This window comes from Triturus cristatus, chromosome 12 (genome assembly GCF_964204655.1).
Source record: "Triturus cristatus chromosome 12, aTriCri1.1, whole genome shotgun sequence".
Classification (NCBI taxonomy): domain Eukaryota; kingdom Metazoa; phylum Chordata; class Amphibia; order Caudata; family Salamandridae; genus Triturus; species Triturus cristatus.
In genome coordinates this window covers 133102610-133113753 of record NC_140595.1, presented here as the reverse complement: position 1 = coordinate 133113753, position 11144 = coordinate 133102610, and positions in this window count along the sequence as shown.

The following is an 11144-nucleotide window of genomic DNA, read 5'->3' as shown; positions in this document are numbered from 1 at the left end:
AAATGAGAGGCATCGTGAACATGGTCGTCCGAGAGAGCTACCATGAGCTGGGTGTCGTCCGCGTAGGAAACCATGGAGAGTCCATGGTAGTGGGCGACTGCAGCTAAGGGTTGTACGTAAAGGTTAAACAGGGCCGGGCTAAGCGCCGAGCCCTGTGGAACCCCCTGCTCAATGGGTTTGATGGAAGAAGCAAAAGGGGGGGCAGAAACTTGAAAGGATCTGTCAGTCAGAAAGGAGCGGAACCATTCAAGGGCAAGATCTTTTATACCGGCTTCTTCAAGCCGGCGCAGGAGAATCCGATGGGAGACCGTGTCAAACGCGGCACTCAGATCAAGTAATACGAGTGCCGCTGTTTGGCCTTTATCAAGGATGGAACGTAGGTTTTCGCTCACAGCTAGAAGGGCGGTTTATGTGCTATAGCCCGCACGAAATCCATTCTGGGATTTATCTAAAATCTTATTTTTGTTTATATGATCAGAAAGAACTTTATTGGCATGTGCCTCCGCTACTTTGGCCACCCACGGTAGAAGAGAGATCGGCCGAAAATTCTCGGGCTTGGTGGGGTCAAGGAGAGGTTTTTTCAGCAGAGGAAGTACCTTGGCCTGTTTCCAGGCCAGGGGAACCAGAGCCTTGCTGAATGAGGAATTGATAGTCGAGAGTAGCGGCGGAAGGAGAACCGAAAGGCACTCTCGGTATAAAGCTGGTCTCATAGGGTCGAGAGGGGACCCCGATTTGACTTTGGAGCTGAGAGCAAGGAACTCTTCTTGTGAGATAGAAGGGATGCTCTCCAGGGAGGAATAAGATGTAGGAATTGAGAGATGTTCTGACGTCACGGGATGATTAGGGAAGGATTTATAGATATTTGCAACTTTTTGAACAAAGTAGGATGTCAGTTCTTCGCATTGTTTTCCGGAAGTGATATGCAAAGTGAGTGGATCTTTCCTTTTTTCCAGATCATTGATGATTTTGAATATGCATTTTGTGGGGTTGTTGCTGGAGGCAATCTGATTAGTGAAGAAGGCAGTACGGGCTAGCCGTATGGCTTTGTGGTAGCTTTTAATAGTGGCCTGATATTGTTTCTTCACTAAGGGGCAATAGTCCTTGCGCCATGCTCGTTCGCTATGTTTGCAGGCGCTCCGCATAGCGGCCAGGGAGTCTGTATACCAGGGATTGGAGCAGGCGTCACGTCCCTTAGACCATTTTAATGGAATAAGGGAGTCAAGTGCCGCATAAATCCACTCACGGATAGCATTGTAGGCTTGTTCAGGGTCGAGGTTATCAAGGGTGGGAAGGCTGGAAGACAGGAAGGCCAGAAGGTCCTCCAGTTTCAGTTTGTGCCAGCTACGTTTAAACATGGCCCTAGTCGCAACTCTAGGAGTGGTCTCCACCTGAGGAAGAAGAATAGTAATGAGGTAGTGGTCAGACCAGCAGACAGGGCTAGGGGGTTTGACCTGGAGAGAAGGGATATTAGAAAAGACCGGGTCTAATAGATGTCCAGCCAAATGCGTGGGTTCCAGCACCAGTTGTTTAAGTTGACAAGCTTCAAGATCAGCAAGCAGAGAGCTGACGTTCGAATCAAGGTGGTGGTCTGTGATCATTTGTTTATTTATCCAGCTACTTGAGCTTGAACTTTCAGGGGCACACACATGACATTGTAATGCTAATAAAGTGCCTTAATTAACTAGGTAATTGATGCTGTTTTCTCTGATAGCTGCACAGATAGGAGGAGAGCAGTCATTAACCAGCAAGGATGTTTAGGTCTGGCTTGACATTTTAACCTACACCAATATTTCTCTACAGTTCTTCGCTTCCACATAAATAAATACTCATTCCCATTTCATTTACTTGTAGTGCTTCACATTACCATGCAACAATCCTTTAAAGCCAGACCTATTGGCATTTCCAATGCTTGTTTTCCTATGAAAAGGGATACAAAGAAGTGTGGAAAATAAAGTGGTCAAGTTAGCTGTTTCCCCAAGCTTGCCATTTGTTACGCATGGGCTCGACTGCCTTGACAGCAGCTGCTGAAACATGAAGTAAAGGCTGTAAGAGCTCCTCCGATTGCCTCTCAGCTACAAATAGGAGGATGTTGAAGAACTAAAGATGGGACAAGAAGTCAGCCCTGTAATGTCATCAGTAGTCAAAGAGTACTTGATGATGCCATCTTGATGAACTGATGCCCATGGACAAGACTTTGCCATTCCTAAAATAAATATTTATGCTTCCTTGTAGTCCATGACAGTTTAGACCAATTTATCTTGTCTATTGATAGTGTTGGTAACAATATGGATTCTTTGCCCTCTATGCTTTTCAATATAAATGTTGCTTCCCCTAATAACAATCCCAGCACAGTCACTACAGACAGTGGGAGTCTGAAGCACTATAACCCAACTCCAAGGCCACAGACTGTCTCTGTGGAATAGGCCACCGCTCCAAAGAGCGGTCTCTCCCTTCTTCAGCTATAGGTTTTGTCTCTGATGCACCATACTTGACAAAGAATTCCGTACCCTTATAGCTACCCCTTAATTGTACTCTGTAATTAATTGTGCTAAATTGTTTTCCACCTTTAAGCCTAAATATATTTGAGTCAGATTCTCAATTAAAGCATAAGGTGATTCACTGGTTCAGAGCATCCCTTTGGACGACTGCAGCCCAAAAAAGGAAGGGGGCGATTGTATCATAGCCAACGTTCGTGATGTCCAACTGGTTGGCCTAATTTTGCACAGGTTGTCTGGTCCCCAAGGGCCCTCGCAGGGCATACAGCCGGCCCGCTGGGGTACTTTTATAGACCCAGGCAAAACGTTTCCTCTGATCCATCCTTTTTAGGTCTCGCCTGAGCTATCGCGTAAGCGATGCTCTGCAAGACTTATTGAGAGGGCTCCAAAAACTGCTACCAGGCCAGCCTAGCGATACAATGCATGTGTGCGGGCGCTCGCGCCACGCTTGACGCGATTACTTTCACTTTGGCGGCCGCACGGCCGCTTTGATGTTTGATCGCGATCGCGATCACTTTCACGGCCGCGTGTTTCAATTAGCGTCCCTGTCACTGTGTCCTGCACTCTCTCCTACCACTTTTCCTCATGCTTTTCCCTCCCCATGGCTGTTACTCTGCTTTGTTGTTGCATATTTATATAGCGCGAACTCGACCCGAAGGTATTGGAGCGCTTTACATAGCACCGTATTTACATTACACATTCAGGCATATGCTTTTCACTCCCCATGGCTGTTACTCTGCTTTGTTGTTGCATATTTATATAGCGCAAACTCGACCCGAAGGTATTGGAGAGCTTTACATAGCACCGTATTTACGGCCGCACGGCTGCGTGTTTCAATTAGCGTCCCTGTCACTGTGTCCTGCACTCTCTCCTACCACTTTTCTTCATGCTTTTCACTCCCCATGGCTGTTACTCTGCTTTGTTGTTGCATATTTATATAGCGCGAACTCGACCCAAAGGTATTGTAGCGCTTTACATAGCACAGTATTTACATTACACATTCAGGCATATGCTTTTCACTCCCCATGGCTGTTACTCTGCTTTGTTGTTTCATATTTATATAGCACAAACTCGACCCGAAGGTATTGGAGAGCTTTACATAGCACCGTATTAACATTACACATTCAGGCATATGCTTTTCACTCCCCATGGCTGTTACTCTGCTTTGTTGTTGCATATTTATATAGCGCAACCTCGACCCGAAGGTACTGGAGCGCTTTACATAGCACCGTACGCACGCCCGCGTTGTTCAATTAGCGTCCCTGTCATTCTGTCCTGCACTCTCTCCTACCACTTTTCCTCATGCTTTTCACACCCCATGGCTGTTACTCTGCTTTGTTGTTGCATATTTATATAGCGCGAACTCAACCCAAAGGTATTGGAGCGCTTTACATAGCACCGTATTTACATTACACATTCAGGCATATGCTTTTCACTCCCCATGGCTGTTACTCTGCTTTGTTGTTGCATATTTATATAGCGCGAACTCGACCCGAATGTATTGGAGCGCTTTACATAGCACCATATTTACATTACACATTCAGGCATATGCTTTTCACTCCCCATGGCTGTTACTCTGCTTTGTTGTTGCATATTTATATAGTGCGAACTCAACCCGAAGGTATTGGAGCTCTTTACATAGCACCGTACGCACGGCCGCGTTGTTCAATTAGCGTCCCTGTCACTGTGTCCTGCACTCTCTCCTACCACTTTTCCTCATGCTTTTCACTCCCCATGGCTGTTACTCTGCTTTATTGTTGCATATTTATATAGCGCAAACTCGACCCGAAGGTATTGGAGCGCTTTACATAGCACCGTATTTACATTACACATTCAGGCATATGCTTTTCACTCCCCATGGCTGTTACTCTGCTTTGTTGTTGCATATTTATATAGCGCTAACTCGACCCGAAGGTGTTGGAGCGCTTTACATAGCACCGTATTTACATTACACATTCAGGCACGGGGAGATTAAGTGATTTGCCCAGAATCACAGGATGTGGACGCGACCCCGAGGCTCGAACCCTGGTTTCCAGCACCACAGTCGGCAGTCTAGCTGATGAACCATTGTAGTTTCCGATCTGAGTCTACTATTCTGGAATGTTGCCGGAAGTGCAACCAAACTTAATGACAACTGGGAAACCCTGATAGCTGACCACCCGACAGTGTGCTTACAAGCGACATAGTCCCAGACAAATACACATGTACATTGTTTTTATTTGCTCTTTACTCCTGCCAACCCGTCGACACCAGAGCTCCTCAGTGATGGCCTATTACCTCTTTTAAGTGTCATCAAGCCAGCCAAGATATCCAAAACTTATATGGACGCCATTAATTTCCAGATAATCTGTGTGTCATTTGTTGGGCTACTGCTTATTGTCCTGATTAATTTTTATCACAATAGTGTCGACAGCAAAAAATGTTTAATTATAGAGTCGCTTGTTCATGCGCTTGGCACGGTGTTGGAGGAGGTGAATGAAGACCATGTTATATTATAGGGGGGGGGGGGTTCAATTCCAGATTGTGCCAAGGACCTCGTATGTGGGGCAGGACAAAAGGTGTCACCAAATTACTCACACTTTGCTCACAATCTTTGTGATGATATGTTAAACTGTTGATGACCCACAATCGAATCCTTAGACTAGACCTGGCCCCCAACAAGGATACTAGGCAGGTAACAAATACAGGAATGAGTACTGGGTCTTTGATTGATTATAATGCATTATCAAAGGTATGGATAAGGAGCGTGCATACGTTTTCCATCATAAAGAGCCCTATGAGTGATCACAATCCGATGGTTCTGGACCTCTACATCGGGCTATCAACATCGGTGTGTAATGTTGTGGTTCCCCCGATGGAGTACACCAGACATCGAGGTGTAAAGGCTCAAATGGTGGGATATTGAGTGTGAGGTGAAGTTTTCAGCCAGATTCATTGGGGGTAATGGGGGCTTCTACTGAAATATGCAAAAGGGTAACAGCTGTTGGCGGCACCACAGCCGCGGCGTGCTCACAAGTGCATAAAAAGGTTTGACAAATCTTGTTCACAAGCGTATAGTAGTCTGATTCGGGCAGTCCAAAGGGTCACCTAGGGATGCCACTGAAGTCAGAACCTGCAGGAAACTTTATAAGGATGCCGTTAGGGCAAGGAAAGAGAGGATTAGAAAGAGGGCTGGGAGCAATCAACTGCCGCCTGTGCCAGGAACGATGTGTCTCAACTTTGGCGGGTAGTAAACACACCTTTTTTTTTGTAAACAATCCCACCGCTAGTATATATGTGACCATTAAAGAGCAAGCTTGGACTACAGATTTCATTAATATATACAACTCTCACAATCTTGTTCACACCAATGGCAGTTGACTGAACGCTGTAAACAGCCCGGGGAGTGACTGCCAGAGAGTAGCCATGCTTAATGATGTTATATCTGCTGTGGAAAGGTGTCCAATTAATAAAGCTTCGGGACCCGATGGACCCTGGTTGACCTTTTCAAGAATAATTTGGATTTTGGGGCTCCTATTCTGGTGAATGTGCTGCACAGCGTGATCTGTGTTGCCCCTCTTAAATCTAGATCTAGGGCAATTATTGTCCCCACTTTTAAAAATGGGAATAGGGGCGACCCCGGGACCTATCGCCCAACATCTATAATTGATTCTATAGCGGAGGTGTTGAGTAGGGTACTGCTAGATCAACTGGAAAACTGGACCACAAATAAGGGCGTTCTGATGGCATTTCAGCATGGCTTCAGACAGGGACTTGGGGCAACAGACTAATGTCTGAATCTTCATTTGTTAACCAGCAAATATGTGCCCGCTAAAGGAGTATGCCTTTATTTGGCATTTATGGACCTCAGTGCAGCCTTTGATAATGTCATTAGGGGCAGGCTATGGAGTATGTTATTGGAAAATGGGGCTGATCCGAAGATCATTCATGCACTTGCCCAACTACACGAGGACATCGAAGACAGTGTCAGGTTTGGCCGCAATGTGGAATATACGTCATCTATAAAAATCAGAAGAGGTGTCAGGCAGGGTGCGTGTTAGCCCCCTTCCTTTTCAGCTCTATATAAATCGACAGTTACCTGTTGGCCATAGAAGCTGAGTCCCCTAGGATAGGAACCAGGAGGCTGCCAGTGCCGATGTATGCCGATAGCGGCACTCTCGTGGCAAGAACAGGACGGGTACTGCAGCGGTTGCTAGATAGATTTGTCGTATTCACGTCTGATCTGGGTTTATCGACTAATAAAGAAAAGTAATTCACTATGGTGTGCTATCACCCCCTGAGCAAGGGTATTCATTTTAATCATCATCAAAGCTGTTCATTTTGGATCGCAAATCCATAAAACATACAAAAAAATACGACAGACACTTCATATAATGCAGTAACAAAATACACAGCTCCAACATTTTAAAACAAGTAAAATAAGACCAGTTAATGCTGAATCCATCCTGTGCAGAATAAGTAATACAGCAGCTTCCCTTGTTAAAATCCACTAAAATACTTTCTGTTCTGTGTATATCTGACAGGGCAGCAAACCATTCCCCATATTTTCAATTTTTTTAAAGATCCAATAAAAATGTAAAGCTTAGCAACCATCCAAGAGGAAAATATTAAAATAATCTATATTCTTAGTAATTGCTAGCAATCATTGTAAGCATGAAATCAAGTAGATGTTCGAAGCAAAATACACTTATCTTATTTGGATGGTCTAGATAACTAAATAAATACTACGTGATTCTACTGGAATTCCCAATCGCTTCCAAGAGCTATGACAGGGCTATCAAAAGAGATTCTCTCCGCAACAACGTTTATTTCGGATACAAAAAATAAATAAAACGTACGTCATAAAAAGCATATTATTTAAAATATTACATTAACAATTTCCAAATGTTTCCCATCAAATAAGCAATAATTCTAAAATGTATAAACACAAGCAAAAAATATTTTAAAGCTTGATAGGAATCCTGTTAATGTTACCTTTTTATACCAAAGGACCTACATGTCCTATGGGGTTATTTATTCCCTCTTATCATAAGGGCCTCTTATTTGTTTGAAGGCTGGGAACCTAAGGCCCTAGGGTCATAGATGAGGGGTAGCTCCTTAGCCTTACTGTTCGGGACCGTTAGGTGTTTATTCCAAATTTCGTATAGTACCAGGTGCATGCTCAAGGACTAACTCCTGGTCCTTCCATTAAGGGGGCCACCTAACATTTAATATGGATTAGCCATGCCGCTTGCAAAAATGTAGCCATGCTGACCACTATCACCTCCTTTGTGTCAGATTTCAGGATACGAAGCGCTATTTCACATTTTCTCACTTCTATGAGATGGCACACTGGAATTCTCCATCTTTTGCAGGGGGACCTATAGGCGTGGCAGAAAAAAGAAATGAGAGATTGACTCAGATGACTGGGAGCATGCAGGGCATGTATCGTTGGAGCTATTCCCTTCAGTCCACCTGGAGGTAAACCCAAGGATCGGTAGTGTGCCATACCTAAATTTCAAATAAAGGTGTCTGGCTTGGGAGCCTTGTATAGCTTCAAAGAATGTTTCGCACATTGGGAGGTTGTTGTGATCGAAGAATTGATCAGTCAGATTACCTGGCCAACAGTTCTTAATCTTTTCTCTCCAATAAAAGTCTCGGCACTTCTCTTTTATCTGTTGTCTAGATAGCTTTATGGCTTCTTCTGGATTGGCCCAAAGAGAATCAAGGCCAAGATAGCGAAGCATGTTCTTTATATCAGCTAGCCATGAAATTCTAAGGTGGTCCATCTGGCATAATAATAGCTCGGGAATGGACCAAAACCTGTGCCAATATAGCAGCAGTCTCATTTTGGCATTCAAGGCAATGGAAAATAGTCCCATATCTAGTGCCAGAGGCAGGGAGATTAGTAAGACTCCTTATGATTTTGTTTTCCTATCATTGCTGGAATTGGGTCCCCAACAGAAAAATTATCGGAGTTTATTGACATCTTTCTGCAGCCCCTAGTGCGTAACTTACCAGCTTTCCTCAAAGATACAAAGGACCTATTGTGTAAAGTTGAGGATTTTGAATGGACATGTGGTCATTTTTTGGTCACATTGGATGTTAGCTCTTTGTATACTTGTATACCTAGAGCAAAGGGATTAGAAGCAATCCAACACTTTCTTGATACAAGAGCTGCCAATCTTTATGAACATAATAACATGCTTATGGACTTAATATCCTTGGTCCTGGATAACAACTTTTTCCGACATGAAAACAAATGGTTCAGACAATAAATGTGTTGATCGGTATCACCAACCTGTGTTAGTGCTAATAGAGGACTATGGTTGATTGTAACCCCACTAATACTTATGTACACTTTTTTTACACCTTTTTTTTTTATACTCTGCTCACGGGGCTACAAAAACTGGGTAGATCTGCACATTGGAAAATAATTCTTTTATATACAGTCTTTGTCATCTTGGCTTGGAAAGTATACTTTTTCAAATTCGCTCCGCTGTGTCTTTTAAACGATAACACAAAACAATAATTGAATGCCATTGTTTCATCACGAGAAATACACTGAGACTGCTCCAAAATGGCGCGATCTATAACTTGTTGAAAAGCTTATACTCAGTCCGCTTTCTATGCTCATTTTGTTTACGTTGAAACGCCGGGCACTTTCTTAGATAAAGGGAAAAAGGACTAAGGTCAGATTAGTGGTCGGTTCTCCTACGGAAGTCGAGACGAGGTTACGGGTGCCGTCGACAGGTATGTTGGATTGTTTGAACTTAGAAAGCAGAGTTTCTAACCTTGAGTACAGCGAGTTTTGATATAGTTCTACGGACAACTAGGACGGGAGGTACCGATTCAATGGTAATCAGACCAATACGGGGTTTGGTTCCTAATACTACAAGATGTTAATGTAACAATGACTTTGCCATTTATTAACAGATATTAAAGTAACTATGCTCTAACTATGAGGGAAATCGAGACATTTCTGGTTGGGTAACGTTAGTACTTACTCAGGATTCTTTATTAAACCGTTGCTAGTGTGGGCTAACTACTCTGCGTGCCTATCATATCTATTACCCATAACAAGGACTAGGTTTAAGTATGAGCTATACCTCATAACTATTCACAAGGTGTGTCCTACGAGACCCTCTAATGACAAATTATGTCCGGTAAAGTTTTTGTTTATGTGGTGTCCACAATACCTTAGACTTATAGGTCACTACACATGGTTTTCTTAATTCATTCTAGGTTTATCATGACCTGCCCGTGTAAGGAGGCTTGAGGGCAGAGTAGTGGTATAGAAGGACAAGCAGTCAGGTTATATGTCTATGAGAGGGTTACTGTTTATTTGCCACAGTAAGAGAAAGACAGTCTATGTTACACCATAGGCTCAAAGGGAAATTAATATTCTCTTCCAAGAAGTTAGGATTGTCCTCTCCTTGTTTCAAAGGGGTATGGGTCCAGCCACCACTCTTTACTCTTGGTTGTCCTGGTCCTCCCTCCTCGGGTCTGGCTGTCTCCAGGGTTCTCCTCACCAGGGTTGAAAAACAAAGAACAGAAAATACTCGGGTTAGGCTTTACCCTTCCTATTCTTTAAGTTGTGCCACCTTCACCATAACGACGTGAGGGAGGGAATGGGGATGTCAGGGAGGAAACCTTCTAAAGGTTCGTGAGGGAATAGTGGGCTCCGGTAGGGTGTGTCTTCTAATAGGTATTCCAGCTACCCCACCAAAAAGACCCTCTAAGCAGCACTTGCCTGAGGCCACGGCCCGTGTACCGGGCCGCGGCAGCCGGACCCGGGGCGTCCTCTCCTTCTCGTGAGCCGCCGGGCTTGAAAGCAGTAAACTCCTGTTCTGTCGTCGCTGTGGGCTCTGGGACACCTGCGCTGGGGTCTCCGTCCTTCTTCTGTCGTCCCGTTCTCTGTTGCTCTCCGGCAGCGCCTCCGGTCCTCCGTTCTGTAACTTCGCTGTCCTCCACTCTGGATATCCGTTGCTCCGTTGTCCATTCACCTTCGATCCACTCGCTCCCCGTCCAGCTCCTCTCGACCTCCTTCCTGATTCCGCCCCTCTTGTGCTCCATTGGCGGCTGCGTCCTGACGTCACGCGTTCCAAGGGAGACTAGAACGCGGTTGATATCCGTTGTTTTCCCCATGGCTCCGTCCGGGTTTTCCGACTTCCGCTGAGCCGAGCCGTCCTCCCTCTTACAGTCGTCCCCCCTTAGGAATGGACGATGGGGCCATTCACAACTCGGATGCCTGGATAAATAGTCAGCACTCAGTTGCTTCATCCCCAGCATGTGGAGGGTCTGGAAAGAGAAGGGTTGCAAAGCGAGAAACCATCGTAGTATGCGAGAATTAGTGTCCTTATTTCGTGCAAGCCATGTCAAAGGAGCGTGATCGGTGAGGACCAGGAAGTGTCTGCCTAACAGGTAATATTGTAAGGATTCAATAGCCCACTTAATAGCTAAACACTCCTTTTCTACCGTGGAGTAGTTCTTCTCTCGGGGAAAGAGTTTTCTGCTGATGTACAACAGGGGTCGCAGTTCTTCATTTGAGTCTGGTTGAGATAAGACCGCCCCCAACCCACAGTCCGAGGCGTCCGTTTGAAGGACAAAGGTACGAGTAAAGTTGGGGCATCGTAAAACGGGGCTGGTACAAATAGCTTGTTTAAGGGC